We start from the raw sequence: 6445 nt of genomic DNA, 5'->3' as shown, positions 1-6445 counted from the left end.
CTGACCGTCACACACAAAAGAAACTTAAGTCTAACCTCGTATTCCTACCTCTGATGCTCACCTTAAAGACTTCTCTAGGGCTGCACCGTTCCTATGGAACGCCCTTCCCCTCTCTGTTAGACTTTCACTCATTCTCCACTCCTTCATAAATTCTTTGAATTAGTAAAGCATTTTAATTAAACTGTAAACAGCTTTCACTTCCTGCACCCAGATTCCTCTCCTGCAACTGTCATCAAAACAAAACACTAAGCCCTCAATGAACATTATCCTAGCAACCTACTTTTCTACTCTACCCTTACCTTTTGTGTCACATTACCCCACTCCCTCTAACATGTAAGCTCATTGAGCAGGACCCTCAATCCCTCTGTTACTGTGTCACTATACTCCACTCCCTCTAACATGTAAGCTCATTGAGCAGGACCCTCAATCCCTCTGTTACTGTGTCACTATACCCCACTCCCTCTAACATGTAAGCTCATTGAGCAGGACCCTCAATCCCTCTATTACTGTGTCACTATACCCCACTCCCTCTAACATGTAAGCTCATTGAGCAGGACCCTCAATCCCTCTATTACTGTGTCACTATACCCCACTCTCTCTAATATGTAAGCTCATTGAGTAGGACCCTCAATCCCTCTGTTACTGTGTCACTATACCCCACTCCCTCTAACATGTAAGCTCATTGAGTAGGACCCTCAATCCCTCTGTTACTGTGTCACTATACCCCACTCCCTCTAACATGTAAGCTCATTGAGCAGGACCCTCAATCCCTCTATTACTGTGTCACTATACCCCACTCTCTCTAATATGTAAGCTCATTGAGTAGGACCCTCAATCCCTCTGTTACTGTGTCACTATACCCCACTCCCTCTAACATGTAAGCTCATTGAGCAGGGCCCTCAATCCCTCTGTTACTGTGTCACTATACCCCACTCCCTCTAACATGTAAGCTCATTGAGCAGGACCCTCAATCCCTCTGTTACTGTGTCACTATACCCCACTCCCTCTAACATGTAAGCTCATTGAGCAGGACCCTCAATCCCTCTGTTACTGTGTCACTATACCCCACTCCCTCTAACATGTAAGCTCATTGAGCAGGACCCTCAATCCCTCTATTACTGTGTCACTATACCCCACTCCCTCTAACATGTAAGCTCATTGAGTAGGACCCTCAATCCCTCTGTCACTGTGTCACTATACCCCACTCCCTCTAACATGTAAGCTCATTGAGTAGGACCCTCAATCCCTCTGTTACTGTGTCACTATACCCCACTCCCTCTAACATGTAAGCTCATTGAGCAGGACCCTCAATCCCTCTGTTACTGTGTCACTATACTCCACTCCCTCTAACATGTAAGCTCATTGAGCAGGACCCTCAATCCCTCTGTTACTGTGTCACTATACCCCACTCCCTCTAACATGTAAGCTCATTGAGCAGGACCCTCAATCCCTCTATTACTGTGTCACTATACCCCACTCCCTCTAACATGTAAGCTCATTGAGCAGGACCCTCAATCCCTCTATTACTGTGTCACTATACCCCACTCTCTCTAATATGTAAGCTCATTGAGTAGGACCCTCAATCCCTCTGTTACTGTGTCACTATACCCCACTCCCTCTAACATGTAAGCTCATTGAGTAGGACCCTCAATCCCTCTGTTACTGTGTCACTATACCCCACTCCCTCTAACATGTAAGCTCATTGAGCAGGACCCTCAATCCCTCTATTACTGTGTCACTATACCCCACTCTCTCTAATATGTAAGCTCATTGAGTAGGACCCTCAATCCCTCTGTTACTGTGTCACTATACCCCACTCCCTCTAACATGTAAGCTCATTGAGCAGGGCCCTCAATCCCTCTGTTACTGTGTCACTATACCCCACTCCCTCTAACATGTAAGCTCATTGAGCAGGACCCTCAATCCCTCTGTTACTGTGTCACTATACCCCACTCCCTCTAACATGTAAGCTCATTGAGCAGGACCCTCAATCCCTCTGTTACTGTGTCACTATACCCCACTCCCTCTAACATGTAAGCTCATTGAGCAGGACCCTCAATCCCTCTATTACTGTGTCACTATACCCCACTCCCTCTAACATGTAAGCTCATTGAGTAGGACCCTCAATCCCTCTGTCACTGTGTCACTATACCCCACTCCCTCTAACATGTAAGCTCATTGAGTAGGACCCTCAATCCCTCTGTTACTGTGTCACTATACCCCACTCCCTCTAACATGTAAGCTCATTGAGCAGGACCCTCAATCCCTCTGTTACTGTGTCACTATACCCCACTCCCTCTAACATGTAAGCTCATTGAGCAGGACCCTCAATCCCTCTGTTACTGTGTCACTATACCCCACTCCCTCTAACATGTAAGCTCATTGAGTAGGACCCTCAATCCCTCTGTTACTGTGTCACTATACCCCACTCCCTCTAACATGTAAGCTCATTGAGCAGGACCCTCAATCCCTCTATTACTGTGTCACTATACCCCACTCTCTCTAATATGTAAGCTCATTGAGCAGGACCCTCAATCCCTCTATTACTGTGTCACTATACTCCACTCCCTCTAACATGTAAGCTCATTGAGCAGGACCCTCAATCCCTCTGTTACTGTGTCACTATACCCCACTCCCTCTAACATGTAAGCTCATTGAGCAGGACCCTCAATCCCTCTATTACTGTGTCACTATACCCCACTCCCTCTAACATGTAAGCTCATTGAGCAGGACCCTCAATCCCTCTGTCACTGTGTCACTATACCCCACTCCCTCTAACATGTAAGCTCATTGAGCAGGACCCTCAATCCCTCTATTACTGTGTCACTATACCCCACTCTCTCTAATATGTAAGCTCATTGAGCAGGACCCTCAATCCCTCTATTACTGTGTCACTATACCCCACTCCCTCTAACATGTAAGCTCATTGAGCAGGACCCTCAATCCCTCTATTACTGTGTCACTATACCCCACTCTCTCTAATATGTAAGCTCATTGAGCAGGACCCTCAATCCCTCTATTACTGTGTCACTATACTCCACTCCCTCTAACATGTAAGCTCATTGAGCAGGACCCTCAATCCCTCTGTTACTGTGTCACTATACCCCACTCCCTCTAACATGTAAGCTCATTGAGCAGGACCCTCAATCCCTCTATTACTGTGTCACTATACCCCACTCCCTCTAACATGTAAGCTCATTGAGCAGGACCCTCAATCCCTCTGTCACTGTGTCACTATACCCCACTCCCTCTAACATGTAAGCTCATTGAGCAGGACCCTCAATCCCTCTATTACTGTGTCACTATACCCCACTCTCTCTAATATGTAAGCTCATTGAGCAGGACCCTCAATCCCTCTATTACTGTGTCACTATACCCCACTCCCTCTAACATGTAAGCTCATTGAGCAGGGCCCTCAACCCCTCTGTTCCTGTGTTTCGAACAAATACGTGTCTGTTAGTCCACCCATTGTACAGTGCTACAGAACTTGTTGGCACTTTATAAATAATAATAATAATAATAATAATAACATCACCGAGAGCCACCAAACATGAAGACGAAAGATGAGAAATATATATTATAAGGTGTCATTTTTTTTTTACAGTTATTTTCCACATACCCAACAGAGGCCCCAATTTAATATTGTTGGATAACCTTTTCAAATGATTTCATAACTTTGGATAAACTTTTTATATAGTTGGTTTTTTTTCAAAACATTAAAATGTAACAAATATATCATATATAACAATTTAAGCTATATATATATATATAATCAAAATATTACAATATTGAAACATATTTAAAAAAAAATATTAAATCATTTGAAAAGCTTATCCACAATCATTAAATCTGGGCCAGAATTATCACGGTACATGCACCGTTGGTCAGTCATTGACTGCTAATCCTTGGGTCAGTTTAAAGTCTCATTTGAAGTTGCCAGATGTACCATTTCAAAAGTCAAATATACCAGCATATTTCAAGAGCCATTCAATTATTTATAGTAAGGTGTGCAGATAGACCAACCCCGTATTATCATAATATAGGCAGTACAGTAAAATACGAATCATAGTTTTACCCATTCTCCTTTAATGAGTTAACCCCTTAAAACTAAAATGTATAGTATCAACAACATGGAAAAAAGATGATGGTAATAAATTGCAAGCCAGTAAGTGATCATAATTAATTTACATTAAGCCACGATATAACATTTAAGAAAAGAAATACATTTTAACTTCTTCAGAGTCAATCCCTTTTTATCACACAGTCCTGAAGAGTTATTGGTATTGAAAATGTTAAAAGGTATGTTTTCTGGGAAGCTGACCGGCACATGTTTTTTCAAAGAAGCACCAATATATAGAAAGGGTCATGGGCGTCCGCAGGAATTTTTCCAGGGGGGGCATAATTGTAATGCATCTATGCTTGGCCCCTTTTTGACAGTGTCATGAAGGGGAGGAGCATAGTGATTATCACATAAAGCCAGGGTGAATAGCGTTTTCACAACTATGGTGTCAGGAATACATGTTTGTATTCATGACACTATAGTGTTCCTTTGAGCAAATTAAAGGAACATTCTGGTCACCATAACAACTTCATCTAAATTAAAATGCTATGATGCCAGGAAGCTCTTTCCTTTAAGGGGTTAAACCGCTCTCAAATGGTTTGACCCCATAGGCTTCCTCCAGCTCCAGGTCCCTCAGTGGTATTCGGCATCTGAAACGGAGTGTCAGGAAGTGCAGATTAACGTCAGGCATGGGTGCCGCTGATTGGCAAGAGTTGACAGTTGACGCTCTAAGCCAATCGCTAGTTCCCGGTTCATAATTATTTTTAACTTTTTTATGAATGGGGAGCTACTGATTGGCTTAGAGTGCCAGCTGACCGCTCTAGCCAATCAGCAACACCCCTACCCAGCGGCACTCTGTGCTTCCTGACACTCAGTAAATAAAAGTGAACACATTAACACTGATATTTTTTTTTACCTGGGGAGATGAGAAGGTCCAGAGTTTCCTACCAGGCCCAGGTACCAAAGCCTTATGATGTGGTGTCCAGAATAAAGTAGAGGGTTCACTTAATTTGTCCTTCCTGCTCCAATCTCCTTTTCTTCTCCTTTATTTGACAGTCTTCTTTTTCTTCTGACACTGTCTTCTATATTTGGCTCCTTCTGCTCCTTTACGCTTATTTTGCGCCCTTCTGCTCCTTTCTCATTCTGATTCCTTTCTGCTCCTTGCAGACCCTTTCTGCTCCTTCTCCTACTTTAGCTTTGTGCTCCTTGCTGTCCCTTTCTGCTCCTTCTTCAACTTTACCTTTGTGCTCCTTCTGATTCTTTCTGCTCCTTTACCTTTGTGCTCCTTCTGTCCCTTTCTGCTCCTTGCAGACCCTTCCTGCCCCTGCTCCTTGCATACCCTTCCTGCTCCTTGCTGCCCCTGTTTCTTGCAGACCCTTCCTGCTCCTTGCTGCCCCTGCTCCTTGCTGACTCTTCATTTAGCCCCTTCTCCCCATGCCTCACTTGCCTAATCTATAGGCTGCCCCTCCATGCCTCACTTGCTTAATCTTTAGGCTGCCCCCCCATGCCTCACTCCCCTAATATATAGGCTGCCCCCACATCCCTCACTGCCCTAATATATAGGCTGCCCCCCCATCCCTCCCCTAATATATAGGCTGCCCTCCCATCCCTCACTCCACTAATATATAGGCTGCCCCCCCATCCCTCACTGCCCTAATATATAGGCTGCCCCCCCATCCCTCACTGCCCTAATATATAGGCTGCCCCCCCCATCCCTCACTCCCCTAATATATAGGCTGCCCCCCCATCCCTCACTCCCCTAATATATAGGCTGCCCCCCCATCCCTCACTCCCCTAATATATAGGCTGCCCCCCCATCCCTCACTCCCCTAATATATAGGCTGCCCCCCCCATCCCTCCCCTAATATATAGGCTGCCCTCCCATCCCTCACTGCCCTAATATATAGGCTGCCCCCCCATCCCTCACTGCCCTAATATATAGGCTTCCCCCCCATCCCTCACTGCCCTAATATATAGGCTGCCCCCCATCCCTCACTCCCCTAATATATAGGCTGCCCCCCCATCCCTCACTCCCCTAATATATAGGCTGCCCCCCATCCCTCACTCCCCTAATATATAGGCTGCCCCCCCCCCCCCATCCCTCACTGCCCTAATATATAGGCTATTTTAAACCCCTCCACTCCATGCCTCACTTACCTGATCTGTAGGCTGTCTCTGGCTGCATCTGTTGCTCCCCTGCGGTTTCAATCAGCAGAGAGAAGCAGGGATAAGATGCAGCTTCCTGTCCCTGTCTCTCTCCATACACAGCGCCACCTACTGGCCGGCGCCTGTATTGCAGTTCATTTTAAATCACACCACAAATAGCAGAACAAGCTGAAAAATCCAGGGGGGGCAAGTGCCCCCCCCCCCCCCCCCCCTTGCCCC

This window comes from Pelobates fuscus, chromosome 3 (assembly GCF_036172605.1).
Source record: "Pelobates fuscus isolate aPelFus1 chromosome 3, aPelFus1.pri, whole genome shotgun sequence".
Lineage (NCBI taxonomy): Eukaryota > Metazoa > Chordata > Amphibia > Anura > Pelobatidae > Pelobates > Pelobates fuscus.
Note: the sequence above shows the minus strand (reverse complement) of the source record.